Genomic DNA, 22575 nt, shown 5'->3' with positions numbered 1-22575 from the left:
GCTTCGGGCTTTTGAGAGTTAATTCTCACACCTTAACCTCTCTTCTGTGCCATGGGAACTGTGTGTCAACTGATGTGGCACACTTAGCTAAAGCACTCGTCCCGAACCCGAGAGGTCGTGGGATCGAATCCGGGGTGGGTAATGTCGATCCGATGGAAGTTCCGTTTTGGCCGTTTTGCTTCGTCCCGCTCGTTGCTCTGGCTACAGCCCTTCAGGGCTTGGCCCCGGGATTGCTGCTTGCAGCTATATTTAGGGGCCAAGCCCAGAGGGCTGTAGCCCCTATTGTATCTGTATGTTTTATTATTATTATTATTATTATTATTATTCTTCTTCTTCTTCTCGTCCAATGGGGGTCTATGGCAGCCCTATGAAGGGAACATGGGAAAATGATGAAATTTGGCACACTTGTAGAGATGACCATTATTAGTGATCTGACCAACTTTGGGGTCTCTAGGACCAACTCTACAGCGCCACCACCAGTTCAAAAATTCAACATTCAAACATTAATAACTCTTGAACCACTAATTCTATGAAAATAAAACTTAGTACATCTATTTTGTCTCTTCATGGAGATTCGATTCCATATCTTACATTAAGACTCCGCCTATTACAGTAGCGGCCATTTTGAAAAGTACAGTATTCAGTCTAAACACTACTCCTCCTTCAAAATTGGTCCAATTCTTCTGAAATTTGGCTCACATGTTCTTTGGACTGAGCCGCACAGAAATGACTGAACAGATTTTTGATTTTCGTCTTTGTTCAAAAGTTATTCAATTGTGAACTTAATGAGGTTGACCTAAAATCGGTTGAGATGCTGTATCTCGGCCAAACTTTGATCAATCGATACCAAACTTGGTACACTTCATCTACACCGTGATCTGGGGGTCCACGCCAAATTTGGGAACAGCGCCACCTATGGGTGTTGAGATACCAAAAATGCACTTTTTTGCTTATAACTTCTGAACAATTCATCAGAAAATTATTTTCTTGATGTCTATGGATTCTTTAGATCATTCCGGATCTGTGGATGTCAATTTTGTCGAGACCACCAGGACCACCCGTCCGCCATTTTGAATTTTGTCATAAATTGCTATATCTTTTGATCTATTGTACATATCTTCACAAAAATCGATAGGCATCATCAACAACATGTGCCTGAGGTACCCCGGAAGTTAGAAGATAGCGCCACCTAGTGTTCAAGAGATATAACGATTCTTGCAAAACCCCTTATAACTACTGTAAATTTTGATCGATTTTTGATATTTTTATGTCATTTGATTCCGTGGGTTATGCCAAATCAGATGATGTCTCATTTGCCATTTTCCAATATGGCGTCTGTCCGCCATATTGAATGGATTGAAATACAGTTTTTTCGCTACTCCTCCCTGAAATCTTGTTCAATTTTGTTCAAAATGTTATCAGATGAACTTCAGACCGGGCCTGACAGAAATGACTGAACAGATTTTTGATATTCACTCCCGTTCCCGACGTGTACAGCTCTGAAGTTGACCGTGCCTGTGCTGGTTGATTTATGCTAATTAGCTTAGCATGCTAATTAGCTAAAATGCTAACACGTTTCTATTGACTCTAATGGGTCTCCTGAGCTATCTGGTTAACTTTGAGCAACGTTAGCATTTTTTAGCGTAGCATGCTAATCTGGCTAAAATGCTGCTTCGGGCTTTTGAGAGTTAATTCTCACACCTTAACCTCTCTTCTGTGCCATGCAAACAGTGTGTCAACTAATGTGGCGCACTTAGCTAAGGCACTGGTCCCAAACCCGAGAGGTCGTGGGATCGAATCCGGGGTGGGTAACGTCGATCCGATGTAAGTTCCGTTTTGGCCGTTTTGCTTCGTCCCGCTCGTTGCTCTGGCTACAGCCCTTCAGGGCTTGGCCCCGGTATCGCTGCTTGCAGCTATATTAGCGATTGTTTTTGGTAGAATTTTCGAGCAAAAACAATCGATCACTATGCTAGCCCTATGAAGGGAACATGGGAAAATGATGAAATTTGGCACACTTCTAGAGATGGTCACCAATAGTGATCTGACCAACTTTGGGGTCTCTAAGACCAACTCTACAGCGCCACCACCAGTTCAAAAATTCAGTTTTTAAACTTTAATAACTCCCGAACCCTTTGGTCTATCCAGATACGACTTAGTACACATGATTACTCTCTTCATGGAGATTACACTCTATACCTTACATTAAGTCTCCACCCATTACAGTAATTGCTATTAAGCTAATTAAGTGTTTCTGTTTAAACGCTACTCCTCCTTCAAAAGTGGTTTGATTTTTCTGAAATTTGCCACAGACGATCTTCGGACCGAGCCGCACAGAAATGACTGAACAGATTTTTGATATTCGTCTTTGTTCAAAAGTTATTAAATTGTGAACATAACGAGGTCGACCCAAAATCGGTTGAGATGCTGTATCTCGGCCAAACATTGATCAATCGAAACTAAACTTGATACACTTCATCTACACCATGATCTGAGGGTTCATGCCGAATTCGGGCACAGCGCCATCTATGGGTCATGAGATAGCATAAATGCACATTTTTCCTTATAACTTTTGAACACCTTGTTCAATCAAGATAAAACTTAGTACACCTGATTCCTCTCTTCACGCTGATCACATTGAATAGTTTACATTAAAATTCCTGCCATTACAGTAACCCGCATAATGAAAAGTACAGTATTTAGTTTTTTCGCTACTCCTCCTTCAAATGTGGCCTAATTCTTCTCAAAATTTCCTCAGACGATCTTTGGACCGATCCGCACGGAAATGACTGAACAGAATTGTTCGACCTACTGGTCAAAAAAAGAGTTATGATGCTCTGAAGTTAATAGTGTTGAATCGAAATTGTATGAGAGGCTATATCTCGGCCGTGCTTTGATCAATCGCCACAAAACTTGCTACACTTCATCAACACTATGAACTGAGAATATATAAAGTTGGAAACAGCGCCACCTATGGGTCATGAGATACCAAAAATTCACGTTTCTGCTCATAGCTTTTGAACAATTAGTTGGAAAATCATGATCTTGGTGTCTTTCTATTCCTCGGGTCATGCCGAATCTATGGATGTAAATTTTGCCAGGATTGACTAAACTACCTTAAAATGCTAGGCAACTTTCTTTAGTGAACTCATCCTCACACCTTAACCTCTCTTCTGTGCCATGCAAACTGTGTGTCAACTAATGTGGCGCACTTCGCTAAGGCACCGGTCCCGAGCCCCAGAGGTCGTGGGATCGAATCCGGGGTGGGTAACGTCGATCCGATGGAAGTTCCGTTTTGGCCGTTTTGCTTCGTCCCGCTCGTTGCTCTGGCTACAGCCCTTCAGGGCTTGGCCCCGGTATCGCTGCTTGCAGCTATATTAGCGATTGTTTTTGGTAGAATTTTCGAGCAAAAACAATCGATCACTATGCCTGCCCTATGAAGGGAACATGGGAAAATGATGAAATTTGGCACACTTCTAGAGATGGTCACCAATAGTGATCTGACCAACTTTGGGGTCTGTAAGACCAACTCTATAGCGCCACCACCAGTTCAAAAATTCTGTTTTTAAACTTTAATAACTCCTGAACCCTTTGTTCTAGACAGATAAAACTTAGTACACATGATTACTCTCTTCTTGGAGATTACATTCTATACCTTACATTAAGTTTCCACCCATTACAGTAATTGCTATTAATCTAATTAAGTGTTTCCGTTTAAACGCTACTCCTCCTTCAAAAGTGGTTTGATTTTTCTGAAATTTGCCACAGACGATCTTCGGACCGAGCCGCACAGAAATGACTGAACAGATTTTTGATATTCGTCTTTGTTCAAAAGTTATTCAATTGTGAACATAACGAGGTCGACCCAAAATTGGTTAAGAGGCTGTATCTCGGCCAAACATTGATCAATCGAAACTAAACTTGATACTCTTCACCAACACCATGATCTGAGGTTTCATGCCGAATTCGGGCACAGCGCCACCTATGGGTCATGAGATAGCATAAATGCACATTTTTCCTTATAACTTTTGAACACCTTCTTCTATCAAGATGAAACTTAGTACACTTGATTCCTCTCTTCATGCTGATCACATTGAATGGTTTACATTAAAATTCCTGTCATTACAGTGAAGGCCATTAAGAAAAGTACAGTATTCCATTTTTTTGCTACTCCTCCTTCAAATGTGGCCCAATTCTTCTCAAATTTTCCTCAGACGATCTTTGGACTGAGCCGCACGGAAATGACTGAACGGAATTTTCCGACCTACTGGTCAAAAAAAAGGTTATGATGCTCTGAAATCAACAGTGTTGAATCGAAATTGTTCCAGAAGCTGTATCTCGGCCGTACTTTGATCAATCACCACAAAACTCGCTACAGTTCATCAACAGTATGAACTGAGAATATATCCCAAAGTTGGGAACAGCGCCACCTATGGGTCGTGAGATACCAAAAACTCACATTTCTGCTTATAACTTTTGAACAATTAGTTGGAAAATCATGATCTTGTTGTCTGTCTATTCCTCGAAACATGCTGAATCCCTGGATGTAAATTTTGCCAGGATTAACTAAACTAACTGCCTGACATTAAGAATTGTGTCCTAAGTTTCTATATCTTTTCAACCCATGGAAAGATTTCTACTATAATCGGTAGGGATTATTAAAACCATGTTCTGGACATATCTGAGAAGTCTGAATTACAATTTACTCAACTTTCCATATTATGCTGCTTAAATTGCTAAGCAACTTTCTTCAGTGACCTCATTCTCACACCTTAACCTCTCTTCTGTGCCATGCAAACTGTGTGTCAACTAATGTGGCGCACTTAGCTAAGGCACTGGTCCCCAACCCGAGAGGTCGTGGGATCGAATCCGGAGTGGGTAACGTCGATCCGATGTAAGTTCCGTTTTGGCCATTTTGCTTCGTCCCGCTCGTTGCTCTGGCTACAGCCCTTCAGGGCTTGGCCCCGGTATCGCTGCTTGCAGCTATATTTAGGGGCCAAGCCCAGAGGGCTGTAGCCCCTATTGTATCTGTACGTTTTCTTTATTAGGGGCCAAGCCCAAAGGGCTGTAGCCCCTATTGTATCTGTATGTTTTATTATTATTATTATTATTCTTCTTCTTCTCCAATGGGAGTCTATGGCAGCCCTATGAAGGAAACATGGGAAAATGATAAAATTTGGCACACTTGTAGAACTGGCCATTATTAGTGATCTGACCAACTTTGGGGTCTCTAGGCCAAACTCTATAGCGCCACCAGCAGTCCAAAAATTCAACATTCAAACGTTAATAACTCTTGAACCACTTATTCTATGAAAATCAAACTTAGTACATCTGTTTTGTCTCTTCATGGACATTCCATTCCACACCTTACATTAAGACTCCACCCATTACAGTAGCGGCCATTTTGAAAAGTACAGTATTCAGTCTAAACACTACTCCTCCTTCAAAATTGGTCCAATTCTTCTGAAATTTGGCTCAGATGTTCTTTGGACTGAGCCGCACAGAAATGACTGAACAGATTTTTGATTTTCGTTTTTGTTCAAAAGTTATTCAATTGTGAACTTAATGAGGCTGACCTAAAATCGGTTGAGATGCTGTATCTCGGCCAAACTTTGATCAATCGATACCAAACTTGGTACACTTCATCTAGACCATGATCTGGGGGTCCATGCCAAATTTGGGAATAGCGCCACCTATGGGTGTTGAGATACCAAAAATGCACTTTTTTGCTTATAACTTCTGAACAATTCATCAGAAAATTATGATCTTGATGTCTATGGATTCTTTAGATCATTCCGGATCTGTGGATGTCAATTTTGTCGAGACCACCAGGACCACCCGTCCGCCATTTTGGATTTTGTCATAAATTGCTATATCTTTTGATCTATTGTACATATCTTCACAAAAATCGATAGGCATCATCAACAACATGTGCCTGAGGTACCCCGGAAGTTAGAAGACAGCGCCACCTAGTGTTCAAGATATATAATGATTCTTGCAAAACCCCTTATAACTACTGTAAATGTTGATCGATTTTTGATATTTTTATGTCATTTGATTCCGTGGGTTATGCCGAATCAGATGATGTCTCATTTGCCATTTTCCAATATGGCGTCTGTCCGCCATATTGAATGGATTGAAATACAGTTTTTTCGCTACTCCTCCCTGAAATCTTGTTCAATTTTGTTCAAAATTTTATCAGATGAACTTCAGACCGGGCCTGACAGAAATGACTGAACAGATTTTTGATATTCACTCCCGTTCCCGACGTGTACAGCTCTGAAGTTGACCGTGCCTGTGCTGGTTGATTTATGCTAATTAGCTTAGCATGCTAATTAGCTAAAATGCTAAAACGTTTCTATTGACTCTAATGGGTCTCCTGAGCTATCTGGTTAACTTTGAGCAACGTTAGCATTTTTTAGCGTAGCATGCTAATCTGGCTAAAATGCTGCTTCGGGCTTTTGAGAGTTCATTCTCACACCTTAACCTCTCTTCTGTGCCATGCAAACAGTGTGTCAACTAATGTGGCGCACTTAGCTAAGGCACTCGTCCCAAACCCGAGAGGTCGTGGGATCGAATCTGGGGTGGGTAACGTCGGTCCGATGGAAGTTCCGTTTTGGCCGTTTTGCTTCGTCCCGCTCGTTGCTCTGGCTACAGCCCTTCAGGGCTTGGCCCCGGTATCGCTGCTTGCAGCTATATTTAGGGGCCAAGCCCAGAGGGCTGTAGCCCCTATTGTATCTGTATGTTTTATTATTATTATTCTACTTCTTCTTCTTCTTCTTCTTCTCAATGGGGGTCTATGGCAGCCCTATGAAGGAAACATGGGAAAATGATGAAATTTGGCACACTTGTAGAGATGACCATTATTAGTGACCTGACCAACTTTGGGGTCTCTAGGCCAAACTCTATAGCGCCACCACCAGCTCAAAATTTCAACATTCAAACGTTAATAACTCTTGAACCACTAATTCTATGAAAATAAAACTTAGTACATCTGTTTTGACTCTTCATGTAGATTCCATTCCATATCTTACATTAAGACTCCGCCCATTACAGTAGCAGCCATTTTGAAAAGTACAGTAATCAGTCTAAACACTACTCCTCCTTCAAAATTGGTCCAATTCTTCTGAAATTTGGCACAGATAATCTTTGGACTGAGCCGCACAGAATAGACTGAACAGAATTTTTTGAACACTAGTGAAAAAAAAAGTTATGATGCTGTGAACTTACAGAGGTTGACCTCAAATCGGTAGAGATGCTGTATCTCGGCCAAACTTTGATCAATCGATACCAATCTTGGTACACTTCATCTACACCATAACCTGGGGGTCCATGCCAAATTTGGGAACAGCGCCACCTATGGGTGTTGAGATACCAAAAATGCACTTTTTTGCTTATAACTTCTGAACAATTCATCAGAAAATTATGATCTTGATGTCTATGGTTTCTGTAGATCATTTCGAATCTGTGGATGTCAATTTTGTCAAGACCACCTGGACCACCCGTCCGCCATTTTGAAATTTGTCAAAAATTGCTATAACTTTTGAACTACTGTACAAATCTTCACAAAAATCGATAGGCATCATCAACACCATGTGCCGGAAGTACCCCGGAAGTTGGAAGACAGCGCCACCTAGTGTTCAAGAGATATAACGATTCTTGCAAAACCCCTTATAACTACTGTAAATGTTGATCAATTTTTGTTATTTTTATGTCATTTTATTCCTTTGGTTATGCCGATTCTGAGGATGTCTCAATTGTCATTTTCCAACATGGCGTCTGTCCGCCATATTGAATGGAATGAAATACAGTTTTTTCGCTACTCCTCCCTGAAATCTTGTTCAATTTTGTTAAAAGTTTTATCAGATGAACTTCAGAACGGGCCTGACAGAAATGACAGAACGGATTTTTGATATTCGTTCCCGTTCCAGAGATGTACAGCTCTGAAGTTGACCGTGCCTGTGTTTGTTGATTTATGCTAATTAGCTTAGCATGCTAATTAACTAAAATGCTAACACTTTTCTATTCACTCTAATGGGTCTCTTGAGCAATCTGGTTAACTTTGACAATGTTAGCATTTTTTAGCGTAGCATGCTAATCTGGCTAAAATGCTATTTCGGGCTTGTGAGAGATCATTCTCACACCTTGACCTCTCTTCTGTGCCATGTAAATTGTGTGTCAACTAATGTGGCGCACTTAGCTAAGGCGTTGGTTCTGAACCTGTGAGGTTGTGGGTTCGAAACCTGTATGGGAAAAATTTAAAATTGGGTATAAAGTTGTCATTTCAATTCCTTTATTACATGGTTAAGAGCTGTACTAAAGTTTCTTAAAATGGGATCAAAAATAAGTGTGTTTTTGTAACTTCATTCTGCGTTCGTTCTCATCAGACCTTCTGATTTCACCTTATCTGTAATTCTGAATCTATCTGTTCTGTAAAAAGTGCTGAAAAAGTTGCTTGAAAAACCCTTAAAAGCCAAAGAGCAATAAGGGCTTGGCCCCAGAAAGGCTGCTTGCAGCTTTAATTAGGGGCCAAGCCCAGAGGGCTGTAGCCCCTATTGTATCTGTATGTTTTATTATTATTATTATTATTATTCTTCTTCTTCTCCAATGGGAGTCTATGGCAGCCCTATGAAGGAAACATGGGAAAATGATGAAATTTGGCACACTTGTAGAGATGACCATTATTAGTGATCTGACCAACTTTGGGGTCTCTAGGACCAACTCTACAGCGCCACCACCAGTTCAAAAATTCAACATTCAAACGTTAATAACTCTTGAAACACTAATTCTATGAAAATAAAACTTAGTACATCTGTTTTGTCTCTTCATGGAGATTCCATTCCATACCTTACATTAAGACTCCGCCCATTACAGTAGCAGCCATTTTGAAAAGTACAGTATTCAGTCTAAACACTACTCCTCCTTCAAAATTGGTCCAATTCTTCTGAAATTTGGCTCAGATGTTCTTTGGACTGAGCCGCACAGAAATGACTGAACAGAATTTTTATTTTCGTCTTTGTTCAAAAGTTATTCAATTGTGAACTTAATGAGGCTGACCTAAAATCGGTTGAGATGCTGTATCTCGGCCAAACTTTGATCAATCGAAACCAAACTTGGTACACTTCATCTACACCATGATCTGGGGGTCCATGCCTAATTTGGGAATAGCGCCACCTATGGGTGATGAGATACTAAAAATGCACTTTTTTGCCTATAACTTCTGAACAGTTCATCAGAAAATTATTATCTTGATGTCTATGGATTCTTTAGATCATTCCGAATCTGTGGATGTCAATTTTGTCAAGACCACCAGGACCACCCGTCCGCCATTTTGAAATTTGTCATAAATTGCTATATCTTTTGATCTACTGTACATATCTTCACAAAAATCGATAGGCATCATCAACTCCATATCCCGGAGGTACCCCGGAAGTTGGAAGACAGCGCCACCTAGTGTTCAAGAGATATAACGATTCTTGCAAAACCCCTTATAACTACTGTAAATTTTGATCGATTTTTGATATTTTTATGTCATTTGATTCCGTGGGTTATGCCAAATCAGATGATGTCTCATTTGCCATTTTCCAATATGGCGTCTGTCCGCCATATTGAATGGATTTAAATACAGTTTTTTCGCTACTCCTCCCTGAAATCTTGTTCAATATTGTTCAAAATTTTATCAGATGAACTTCAGACCGGGCCTGACAGAAATGACTGAACAGATTTTTGATATTCACTCCCGTTCCCGACGTGTACAGCTCTGAAGTTGACCGTGCCTGTGCTGGTTGATTTATGCTAATTAGCTTAGCATGCTAATTAGCTAAAATGCTAACACGTTTCTATTGACTCTAATGGGTCTCCTGAACTATCTGGTTAACTTTGAGCAACGTTAGCATTTTTTAGCGTAGCATGCTAATCTGGCTAAAATGCTGCTTCGGGCTTTTGAGAGTTAATTCTCACACCTTAACCTCTCTTCTGTGCCATGCAAACAGTGTGTCAACTAATGTGGCACACTTAGCTAAGGCACTCGTCCCGAACCCGAGAGGGCGTGGGATCGAATCCGGGGTGGGTAACGTCGATCCGATGTAAGTTCCGTTTTGGCCGTTTTGCTTCGTCCCGCTCGTTGCTCTGGCTACAGCCCTTCAGGGCTTGGCCCCGGTATCGCTGCTTGCAGCTATATTTATTATTATTATTATTATTATTCTTCTTCTTCTCCAATGGGAGTCTATGGCAGCCCTATGAAGGGAACATGGGAAAATGATGAAATTTGGCACACTTGTAGAGATGACCATTATTAGTGATCTGACCAACTTTGGGGTCTCTAGGACCAACTCTACAGCGCCACCACCAGTTCAAAAATTCAACATTCAAACGTTAATAACTCTTGAACCACTTATTCTATGAAAATAAAACTTACTACATCTGTTTTGTCTCTTCATGGAGATTCCATTCCATATCTTACATTCAGACTCCGCCCATTACAGTAGCGGCCATTTTGAAAAGTACAGTATTCAGTCTAAACACTACTCCTCCTTCAAAATTGGTCCAATTCTTCTGAAATTTGGCTCAGATGTTGTTTCGACTGAGCCGCACAGAAATGACTGAACAGAATTTTGATTTTCGTCTTTGTTCAAAAGTTATTCAATTGTGAACTTAATGAGGCTGACCTAAAATCGGTTGAGATGCTGTATCTCGGCCAAACTTTGATCAATCGATACCAAACTTGGAACACTTCATCTACACCATGATCTGGGGGTCCATGCCAAATTTGGGAATAGCGCCACCTATGGGTGTTGAGATACCAAAAATGCACTTTTTTGCTTATAACTTCTGAACAGTTCATCAGAAAATTATTATCTTGATGTCTATGGATTCTTTAGATCATTCTGGATCTGTGGATGTCAATTTTGTCAAGACCACCAGGACCACCTGTCCGCCATTTTGAATTTTGTCATAAATTGCTATATCTTTTGATCTACTGTACATATCTTCACAAAAATTGATAGGCATCATCAACACCATATCCCGGAGGTACCCCGGAAGTTGGAAGACAGCGCCACCTAGTGTTCAAGAGATATAACGGTTCTTGCAAAACCCCTTATAACTACTGTAAATTGTGATCGATTTTTGATATTTTTATGTCATTTTATTCCATGGGTTATGCCGAATCTGATGATGTCTCATTTGCCATTTTCCAACATGGCGTCTGTCCACCATATTGAATGGAATGAAATACAGTTTTTTCGCTACTCCTCCCTGAAATCTTGTTCAATTTTGTCCAAAATTTTATCAGATGAACTTCAGACCGGGCCTGACAGAAATGACTGAACAGATTTTTGATATTCACTCCCGTTCCCGACATGTACAGCTCTGAAGTTGACCGTGCCTGTGCTTGTTAATTCATGCTAATTAGCTTAGCATGCTAATTAGCTAAAATGCTAACACGTTTCTATTGACTCTAATGGGTCTCCTGAGCTATCTGGTTAACTTTGAGCAACGTTAGCATTTTTTAGCGTAGCATGCTAATCTGGCTAAAATGCTGCTTCGGGCTTTTGAGAGTTCATTCTCACACCTTAACCTCTCTTCTGTGCCATGCAAACAGTGTGTCAACTAATGTGGCGCACTTAGCTAAGGCACTCGTCCCGAACCCGAGAGGTCGCGGGATCGAATCCGGGGTGGGTAACGTCGATCCGATGGAAGTTCCGTTTTGGCCGTTTTGCTTCGTCCCGCTCGTTGCTCTGGCTACAGCCCTTCAGGGCTTGGCCCCGGTATCGCTGCTTGCAGCTATATTTATTATTATTTTCGTCCCATTGGGTCTATGGCAGCCCTATGAAGGGAACATGGGAAAATGATGAAATTTGGCACACTTGTAGAGATGACCATTACTAGTGATCTGACCAACTTTGGGGTCTCTAGGCCCAACTCTATAGCGCCACCAGCAGTCCAAAAATTCAACTTTCAAACATTAATAACTCTTGAACCGCTAATAATATGAAAATAAAACTTAGTACATCTATTTTGTCTCTTCATGCAGATTCCATTCCACACCTTACATTAAGACTCCGCCCATTACAGTAGCGGCCATTTTGAAAAGTACAGTATACAGTCTAAACACTACTCCTCCTTCAAAATTGGTCCAATTCTTCTGAAATTTGGCTCAGATGTTCTTTGGACTGAGCCGCACAGAAGTGACTGAACAGAATTTTTTGAACACTAGTGAAAAAAAAAGTTATGATGCTGTGAACTTACTGAGGTTGACCTCAAATCGGTTGAGATGCTGTATCTCGGCCAAACTTTGATCAATCGAAACCAAACTTGGTACACTTCATCTACACCATGATCTGGGGGTCCACGCCAAATTTGGGAACAGCGCCACCTATGGGTGTCGAGATACCAAAAATGCACTTTTTTGCTTATAACTTCTGAACAATTCATCAGAAAATTATAATCTTGATGTCTATGGATTCTTTAGATCATTCCGGATCTGTGGATGTCAATTTTGTCGAGACCACCAGGACCACCCGTCCGCCATTTTGAATTTTGTCATAAATTGCTATATCTTTTGATCTATTGTACATATCTTCACAAAAATCGATAGGCATCATCAACAACATGTGCCTGAGGTACTCCGGAAGTTAGAAGACAGCGCCACCTAGTGTTCAAGAGATATAACGATTCTTGCAAAACCCCTGATAACTACTGTAAATTTTGATCGATTTTTGATATTTTTATGTCATTTGATTCCGTGGGTTATGCCAAATCAGATGATGTCTCATTTGCCATTTTCCAATATGGCGTCTGTCCGCCATATTGAATGGTTTTAAATACAGTTTTTTCGCTACTCCTCCCTGAAATCTTGTTCAATTTTGTTCAAAATTTTATCAGATGAACTTCAGACCGGGCCTGACAGAAATGACTGAACAGATTTTTGATATTCACTCCCGTTCCCGACGTGTACAGCTCTGAAGTTGACCGTGGCTGTGCTTGTTGATTTATGCTAGTTAGCTTAGCATGCTAATTAGCTAAAATGCTAACACGTTTCTATTGACTCCAATGGGTCTCCTGAGGTATCTGGTTAACTTTGAGCAACGTTAGCATTTTTTAGCGTAGCATGCTAATCTGGCTAAAATGCTGCTTCGGGCTTTTGAGAGTTCATTCTCACACCTTAACCTCTCTTCTGTGCCATGTAAATTGTGTGTCAACTAATGTGGCGCACTTAGCTAAGGCACTGGTCCCAAACCCGAGAGGTCATGGGATCGAATCCGGGGTGGGCAATGTCGATCCGATGGAAGTTCCGTTCTGGCCATTTTGCTTCGTCCCGCTCGTTGCTCTGGCTACAGCCCTTCAGGGCTTGGCCCCGGGATCGCTGCTTGCAGCTATATTAGCGATTGTTTTTGGTAGAATTTTCGAGCAAAAACAATCGATCACTATGCCAGCCCTATGAAGGGAACATGGGAAAATGATGAAATTTGGCACACTTCTAGAGATGGTCACCAATAGTGATTTGACCAACTTTGGGGTCTCTAAGACCAACTCTACAGCGCCACCACCAGTTCAAAAATTCAGTTTTTAAACTTTAATAACTCCTGAACCCTTTGGTCTAGACAGATAAAACTTAGTACACATGATTACTCTCTTCATGGAGATTACATTCTATACCTTACATTAAGTTTCCACCCATTACAGTAATTGCTATTAAGCTAATTAAGTGTTTCCGTTTAAACGCTACTCCTCCTTCAAAAGTGGTTTGATTTTTCTGAAATTGACCACAGACGATCTTCAGACCGAGCCGCACAGAAATGACTGAACAGATTTTTGATATTCGTCTTTGTTCAAAAGTTATTAAATTGTGAACATAACGAGGTCGACCCAAAATCGGTTAAGAGGCTGTATCTCGGCCAAACATTGATCAATCGAAACTAAACTTGATACACTTCACCAACACCATGATCTGAGGGTTCATGCCGAATTTGGGCACAGCGCCACCTATGGGTCATGAGATAGCATAAATGCGTATTTTTCCTTATAACTTTTGAACACCTTCTTCTATCAAGATAAAACTTAGTACACCTTATTCCTCTCTTCGCGCTGGTCACATTGAATAGTTTACATTAAAATTCCTGCCAGTACATTGAAGGCCATTAAGAAAAGTACAGTATTCCGTTTTTTCGCTACTCCTCCTTCAAATGTGCCCCAATTCTTCTCAAAATTTTCTCAGACGATCTTTGGACCGAGCCGCACGGAAATGACTGAACAGAATTTTTCGACCTACTGGTCAAAAAAAGAGTTATGATGCTCTGAAGTTAACACTTTTGTACTGAAATTGTTTGAGAAGCTGTATTTTGGCCATATTTTGATCAATTGCCACAAAACTTGCTACACTTCATCAACACTATGGGCTGAGAATATATCCCAAAGTTGGAAGCAGCGCCACCTATGGGTCGTGAGATACCAAAAATTCACATTTCTGCTTATAGCTTTTGAACAATTAGTTGAAAAATCATGATCTTGGTGTCTTTCTATTCCTCGGATCATGCCAAATCTATGGATGTAAATTTTGTCAGGATTGACTAAACTACCTCAAAATGCTAGGCAACTTTCTTTAGTGACCTCATCCTCACACCTTAACCTTTCTTCTGTAGCCCACTGTATGTGTAAAGACTCAGTGGTGCAGTGTGTTAAGCCCCTGGTTCTGAGTTTCTGAGGTCATGGGTTCGAATCCAGGACAGGTAATGTTGTTTCTGAGTTCATGGGTTCGGATCAAGGGCAGTTAATGTTGCTTCTGTCCAAGCCTTTGCATTTCCTGAGTGTGCTTGCCTTCAATCAAAAGTATGTTTTTGGTCTTTCTCATCTAAAGTTCTGTTCAATTTCAAACTTCTCTACTTCTGAACCGGTCGGTTGTCCTGACGTGCGTACCGTTTCGGCCGTTTTGCTTCGTCCCGCTCGTTGCTCTGGCTACAGCCCTTCAGGGCTTGGCCCCGGTATCGCTGCTTGCAGCTATATTAGCGATTGTTTTTGGTAGAATTTTCGAGCAAAAACAATCGATCACTATGCTAGCCCTATGAAGGGAACATGGGAAAATGATGAAATTTGGCACACTTCTAGAGATGGTCACCAATAGTGATCTGACCAACTTTGGGGTCTCTAAGACCAACTCTACAGCGCCACCACCAGTTCAAAAATTCAGTTTTTAAACTTTAATAACTCCTGAACCCTTTGGTCTAGACAGATAAAACTTAGTACACATGATTACTCTCTTCATGGAGATTACATTCTATACCTTACATTAAGTTTCCACCCATTACAATAATTGCTATTAAGCTAATTAAGTGTTTCCGTTTAAACGCTACTCCTCCTTCAAAAGTGGTTTGATTTTTCTGAAATTGACCACAGACGATCTTCGGACCGAGCCGCACAGAAATGACTGAACAGATTTTTGATATTCGTCTTTGTTCAAAAGTTATTCAATTGTGAACATAACGAGGTCCACCCAAAATTGGTTAAGAGGCTGTATCTCGGCCAAACATTGATCAATCGAAACCAAACTTGATACACTTCATCAACACCATGATCTGAGGGTACATGCCGAATTCGGGCACAGCGCCACCTATGGGTCATGAGATAGCATAAATGCAAATTTTTCCTTATAACTTTTGAACACCTTCTTCTATCAACATAAAACTTAGTACACCTGATTCCTCTCTTCACGCTGATCACATTGAATAGTGTACATTAAAATTCCTGCCATTACAGTGAAGGCCATTAAGAAAAGTACAGTATTCTGTTTTTTCGCTACTCCTCCTTCAAATGTGGCCCAATTCTTCTCAAAATTTCCTCATACGATCTTTGGACCGAGCCGCACAGAAATGACTGAACGGAATTTTCCGACCTACTGGTCAAAAAAAAGGTTATGATGCTCTGAAGTTAACAGTGTTAAACTGAAATTTTTTGAAAGGCTATATCTCGGCCGTACTTTGATCAATCGCCACAAAACTCGCTACAGTTCATCAACACTATGAACTGAGAATATATCCCAAAGTTGGGAACAGCGCCACCTATGGGTCGTGAGATACCAAAAACTCACATTTCTGCTTATAAGTTTTGAACAATTAGTTGGAAAATCATGATCTTGTTGTCTGTGTATTCCTCGAAACATGCCGAATCCATGGATGTAAATTTTGCCAGGATTAACTAAACTAACTGCCTGACATTAAGAATTGTGTCCTAAGTTTCTATATCTTTTCAACCCATGGAAAGATTTCTACTATAATCGGTAGGGATTATTAAAACCATGTTCTGGACATACCTCAGAAGTCTGAATTACAATTTACTTAACTTTCCATTTCATGCTGCTTAAATTGCTAAGCAACTTTCTTCAGTGACCTCATTCTCACACCTTAACCTCTCTTCTGTGCCATGCAAACAGTGTGTCAACTAATGTGGCACACTTAGCTAAGGCACTCGTCCTGAACCCGAGAGGTCGCGGGATCGAATCCGGGGTGGGTAATGTCGATCCGATGGAAGTTCCGTTTTGGCCGTTTTGCTTCGTCCCGCTCGTTGCTCTGGCTACAGCCCTTCAGGGCTTGGCCCCGGTATCGCTGCTTGCAGCTATATTTAGGGGCCAAGCCCAGAGGGCTGTAGCCCCTATTGTATCTGTATGTTTTATTATTATTATTATTATTATTCTTCTTCTTCTTCCTCTCCAATGGGAGTCTATGGCAGCCCTATGAAGGGAACATGGGAAAATGATAAAATTTGGCACACTTGTAGAGATGACCATTATTAGTGATCTGACCAACTTTGGGGTCTCTATGACCAACTCTATAGCGCCACCACCAGTTCAAAAATTCAACATTCAAACGTTAATAACTCTTGAACCACTAATTCTATGAAAATAAAACTTAGTACATCTATTTTGTCTCTTCATGGAGATTCCATTCCACACCTTACATTAAGACTCCGCCCATTACAGTAGCGGCCATTTTGAAAAGTACAGTATTCAGTCTAAACACTACTCCTCCTTCAAAATTGGTCCAATTCTTCTGAAATTTGGCTCAGATGTTCTTTGGACTGAGCCGCACAGAAATGACTGAACAGATTTTTGATTTTCATCTTTGTTCAAAAGTTATTCAATTGTGAACTTAATGAGGCTGACCTAAAATCGGTTGAGATGCTGTATCTCGGCCAAACTTTGATCAATCGAAACCAAACTTGGTACACTTCATCTACACCATGATATGGGGGTCCATGCCAAATTTGGGAATAGCGCCACCTATGGGTGTTGAGATACCAAAAATGCACTTTTTTGCTTATAACTTCTAAACAGTTCTTCAGAAAATTATTATCTTGATGTCTATGGATTCTTTAGATCATTCCGAATCTGTGGATGTCAATTTTGTCAAGACCACCTGGACCACCCGTCCGCCATTTTGAATTTTGTCATAAATTGCTATATCTTTTGATCTACTGTACATATCTTCACAAAAATCGATAGGCATCATCAACAACATGTGCCGGAGGTACCCCGGAAGTTAGTAGACAGCGCCACCTAGTGTTCAAGAGATATAACGATTCTTGCAAAACCCCTGATAACTACTGTAAATGTTGATCGATTTTTGATATTTTTATGTCATTTTATTCCTTTGGTTATGCCGAATCTGATGATGTCTCAACTGTCATTTTCCAACATGGCGTCTGTCCGCCATATTGAATGGAATGAAATACAGTTTTATCGCTACTCCTCCCTGAAATCTTGTTCAATTTTGTTAAAAATTTTATCAGATGAACTTCAGACCGGGCCTGACAGAAATGACTGAACAGATTTTTGATATTCACTCCCGTTCCCGACAGGTACAGCTCTGAAGTTGACCGTGCCTGTGCTTGTTGATTTATGCTAGTTAGCTTAGCATGCTAATTAGCTAAAATGCTAACATGTTTCTATTGACTCTAATGGGTCTCCTGAGGTATCTGGTTAACTTTGAGCAACGTTAGCATTTTTTAGCGTAGCATGCTAATCTGGCTAAAATGCTGCTTCGGGCTTTTGAGAGTTAATTCTCACACCTTAACCTCTCTTCTGTGCCATGCAAACAGTGTGTCAACTAATGTGGCGCACTTCGCTATGGCACTGGTCCCAAACCCGAGAGGTCGTGGGATCGAATCCGGGGTGGGTAAGGTCAATCCAATGTAAGTTCCATTTTGGCCATTTTGCTTCGTCCCGCTCGTTGCTCTGGCTACAGCCCTTCAGGGCTTGGCCCCGGTATCGCTGCTTGCAGCTATATTTAGGGGCCAAGCCCAGAGGGCTGTAGCCCCTATTGTATCTGTATGTTTTATTAGGGGCCAAGCCCAGAGGGCTGTAGCCCCTATTGTATCTGTATGTTTTATTATTATTATTCTTCTTCTTCTTCTTGGCCAATGGGAGTCTATGGCAGCCCTATGAAGGGAACATGGGAAAATGATGAAATTTGGCACACTTGTAGAACTGGTCATTAATAGTGATCTGACCAACTTTGGGGTCTCTAGGCCAAACTCTATAGCGCCACCACCAGTCCAAAAATTCAACATTCAAACGTTAATAACTCTTGAACCACTTATTCTATGAAAATAAAACTTAGTACATCTATTTTGTCTCTTCATGGAGATTCCATTCCATATCTTACATTAAGACTCCACCCATTACAGTGGCGGCCATTTTGAAAAGTACTGTATTCAGTCTAAACACTACTCCTCCTTCAAAATTGGTCCAATTCTTCTGAAATTTGTCTCAGATGTTCTTTGGACTGAGCCGCACAGAAATGACTGAACAGATTTTTGATTTTCGTCTTTGTTCAAAAGTTATTCCATTGTGAACTTAATGAGGCTGACCTAAAATCGGTTGAGATGCTGTATCTCGGCCAAACTTTGATCAATCGATACCAAACTTGGTACACTTCATCTAGACCATGATCTGGGGGTCCATGCCAAATTTGGGAATAGCGCCACCTATGGGTGTTGAGATACCCAAAATGCACTTTTTTGCTTATAACTTCTGAACAATTCATCAGAAAATTATTATCTTGATGTCTATGGATTCTTTAGATCATTCCGGATCTGTGGATGTCAATTTTGTCGAGACCACCAGGACCACCCGTCCGCCATTTTGAATTTTGTCATAAATTGCTATATCTTTTGATCTATTGTACATATCTTCACAAAAATCGATAGGCATCATCAACAACATGTGCCTGAGGTACCCCGGAAGTTAGAACACAGCGCCACCTAGTGTTCAAGAGATATAACGATTCTTGCAAAACCCCTTATAACTACTGTAAATGTTGATCGATTTTTGATATTTTTATGTCATTTGATTCCGTGGGTTATGCCGAATCAGATGATGTCTCATTTGCCATTTTCCAACATGGCGTCTGTCCGCCATATTGAATGGATTTAAATACAGTTTTTTCGCTACTCCTCCCTGAAATCTTGTTCAATTTTGTTCAAAATGTTATCAGATGAACTTCAGACCGGGCCTGACAGAAATGACTGAACAGATTTTTGATATTCACTCCCGTTCCCGACATGTACAGCTCCGAAGTTGACCGTGCCTGTGCTTGTTGATTTATGCTAGTTAGCTTAGCATGCTAATTAGCTAAAATGCTAACACGTTTCTATTGACTCTAATGGGTCTCCTGAGCTATCTGGTTAACTTTGAGCAACGTTAGCATTTTTAGCGTATCATGCTAATCTGGCTAAAATGCTACTTCGGGCTCTTGAGAGTTAATTCTCACACCTTAACCTCTCTTCTGTGCCATGCAAACAGTGTGTCAACTAATGTGGCGCACTTAGCTAAGGCACTCGTCCCAAACCCGAGAGGTCGTGGGATCGAATCCGGGGTGGGTAATGTCGATCCGATGGAAGTTCCGTTTTGGCCGTTTTGCTTCGTCCCGCTCGTTGCTCTGGCTACAGCCCTTCAGGGCTTGGCCCCGGTATCGCTGCTTGCAGCTATATTAGCGATTGTTTTTGGTAGAATTTTCGAGCAAAAACAATCGATCACTATGCTAGCCCTATGAAGGGAACATGGGAAAATGATGAAATTTGGCACACTTCTAGAGATGGTCGCCAATAGTGATCTGACCAATTTTGGGATCTATAGGACCAACTCTACAGCGCCACCACCAGTTCAAAAATTCAGTTTTTAAACTTTAATAACTCCTGAACCGTTTGTTCTAGCCAGATCAAACTTAGTACACATGATTTCCCTCTTCTTGGAGATTACACTCTATACCTTACATTAAGACTCCACCCATTACAGTAATTGCTATTAAGCTAATTAAGTGTTTCCGTTTAAACGCTACTCCTCCTTCAAAAGTGGTTTGATTTTTCTGAAATTTGCCACAGACGATCTTAGGACCGAGCCGCACAGAAATGACTGAACAGATTTTTGATATTCGTCTTTGTTCAAAAGTTATTCAATTGTGAACATAACGAGGTCGACCCAAAATCGGTTAAGAGGCTGTATCTCGGCCAAACATTGATCAATCGAAACCAAACTTGATACACTTCATCAACACCATGATCTAAGGGTTCATGCCGAATTTAGGCACAGCGCCACCTATGGGTCATGAGATAGCATAAATGCACATTTTTCCTTATAACTTTTGAACACCTTCTTCTATCAAGATAAAACTTAGTACACCTGATTCCTCTCTTCACACTGTTCACATTGAATAGTTTATATTAAGATTCCAGCCATTACAGTAACCTGCATTATGAAAAGTACAGTATTCAGTTTTTTCGCTACTCCTCCTTCAAATGTGGCCCAATTCTTCTCAAAATTTCCTCAGACGATCTTTGGACCGAGCCGCACGGAAATGACTGAACGGAATTTTTCGACCTACTGGTCAAAAAAAGAGTTATGATTCTCTGAAGTTAACAGTGTTAAACTGAAATTGTTTGAAAGGCTCTATCTCGGCCGTACTTTGATCAATCGCCACAAAACTCGCTGCACTTCATCAACACTATGAACTGAGAATATATCCCAAAGTTGGGAACAGTGCCCCCTATGGGTCGTGAGATACCAAAAATTCACCATTCTGCTTATAACTTTTGAACAATTAGTTGAAAATCATGATATTGGTCTCTGTCTATTCCTCGGGTCATTCCGAATCTATGGATGTAAATTTTGCCAGGATTGACTAAACTACTTGTATGACATTAAGAATTTTTCATAAGTTGCTATATCTTTTCAACCCATGGAAAGATGTTTACAATAATCGGTATGCATAATCAAAACCATGTTCTGGACGTACCTCAGAAGTCTGAATTACAATTTACTGAACTTTCCATATAACGTTGCTTAAAATGCTAAGCAACTTTCTTTAGTGACCTCATTCTCTAACCATAACCTCTCTTCTGCAGCACACTGGATGTGTAACAACTCAGTGGTACAGTCTGTTAAGCTGCTGGTTCAGAGATTCTGAGGTCATGGGTTCGAATCCAGGACAGTTAATGTTGTTTCTGAGTTCATGGGTTCGGATCAAGTGCAGTTAATGCTGCTTCTGTTCAACCCTTTGCATTTCCTTAGTGTGTTTGCCTTGAATCAAAAATATGTTTTTGGTCTTTCTCATCTAAAGTTCTGTTCAATTTCAAACTTCTCTACTTCTGAACTGATCGGTTGTCCTGACGTACGCTCCGTTGCGGCCGTTTTGCTTCGTCCCGCTTGTTGCTGTGGCTACAGCCCTTCAGGGCTTGGCCCCGGTATCGCTGCTTGCAGCTATATTAGCGATTGTTTTTGGTAGAATTTTCGAGCAAAAACAATCGATCACTATGCTAGCCCTATGAAGGGAACATGGGAAAATGATGAAATTTGGCACACTTCTAGAGATGGTCACCAATAGTGATCTGACCAACTTTGGGGTCTCTAAGACCAACTCTACAGCGCCACCACCAGTTCAAAAATTCAGTTTTTAAACTTTAATAACTCCTGAACCCTTTGGTCTAGACAGATAAAACTTAGTACACGTGATTACTCTCTTCATGGAGATTACATTCTATACCTTACATTAAGTTTCCACCCATTACAATAATTGCTATTAAGCTAATTAAGTGTTTCCGTTTAAACGCTACTCCTCCTTCAAAAGTGGTTTGATTTTTCTGAAATTTGCCACAGACGATTTTCGGACCGAGCCGCACAGAAATGACTGAACAGATTTTTGATATTCGTCTTTGTTCAAAAGTTATTCAATTGTTAACATAACGAGGTCGACCCAAAATCGGTTAAGAGGCTGTACCTCGGCCAAACATTGATCAATCGAAACCAAACTTGATACACTTCATCAACACCATGATCTGAGGGTTCATGCCGAATTCGGGTACAGCGCCACCTATGGGTCATGAGATAGCATAAATGCACATTTTTCCTTATAACTTTTGAACACCTTCTTCTATCAACATAAAACTTAGTACACCCGATTCCTCTCTTCACGCTGGTCACATTGAATAGTTTACATTAAAATTCCTGCCATTACAGTGAAGGCCATTAAGAAAAGTACAGTATTCCGTTTTTTCGCTACTCCTCCTTCAAATGTGGCCCAATTCTTCTCA

The 22575-nt window shown here is 40.7% G+C and overlaps 3 long non-coding RNA genes across 10 annotated transcripts in view; 1 reads left to right on the top strand and 2 right to left on the bottom strand.

Moving 5' to 3' along the window:
- LOC127941923 (uncharacterized) overlaps nucleotides 1–15603 on the top strand; it is a 25680-nt gene extending 10077 nt beyond the window's left edge. The window contains exons 2-3 of the long non-coding RNA XR_008149202.1: nucleotides 3241–3856; nucleotides 15482–15603. This is a non-coding gene — a long non-coding RNA (uncharacterized LOC127941923). The remainder of the gene's footprint in view (nucleotides 1–3240; nucleotides 3857–15481) is intronic.
- Nucleotides 1–22575, bottom strand: part of LOC127941922 (uncharacterized) — a 39169-nt gene that overhangs the window by 10176 nt on the left and 6418 nt on the right. For 3 of the 8 annotated variants that reach the window (XR_008149196.1, XR_008149194.1, XR_008149201.1), the window contains exons 3-5: nucleotides 9448–9965; nucleotides 5691–5966; nucleotides 797–913 (exon numbers count right to left, since the gene is read on the bottom strand). This is a non-coding gene — a long non-coding RNA (uncharacterized LOC127941922). Of the gene's footprint in view, nucleotides 1–162; nucleotides 605–796; nucleotides 914–4774; nucleotides 5967–9447; nucleotides 9966–22575 lie in introns of those variants that run through there. The other 5 variants (XR_008149198.1, XR_008149199.1, XR_008149195.1 and 2 more) reach the window with 4 other exon arrangements.
- Nucleotides 13305–22575, bottom strand: LOC127941925 (uncharacterized). The gene is made up of 3 exons (XR_008149204.1): nucleotides 22440–22575; nucleotides 20585–20668; nucleotides 13305–13983 (listed from the first exon to the last, which is right to left on the bottom strand). It is a non-coding gene; the product is annotated as an uncharacterized LOC127941925 (long non-coding RNA).

Source organism: Carassius gibelio, chromosome A21 (assembly GCF_023724105.1).
Source record: "Carassius gibelio isolate Cgi1373 ecotype wild population from Czech Republic chromosome A21, carGib1.2-hapl.c, whole genome shotgun sequence".
NCBI lineage: Eukaryota > Metazoa > Chordata > Actinopteri > Cypriniformes > Cyprinidae > Carassius > Carassius gibelio.
This window is presented reverse-complemented; position numbering and strand designations above follow the sequence as displayed.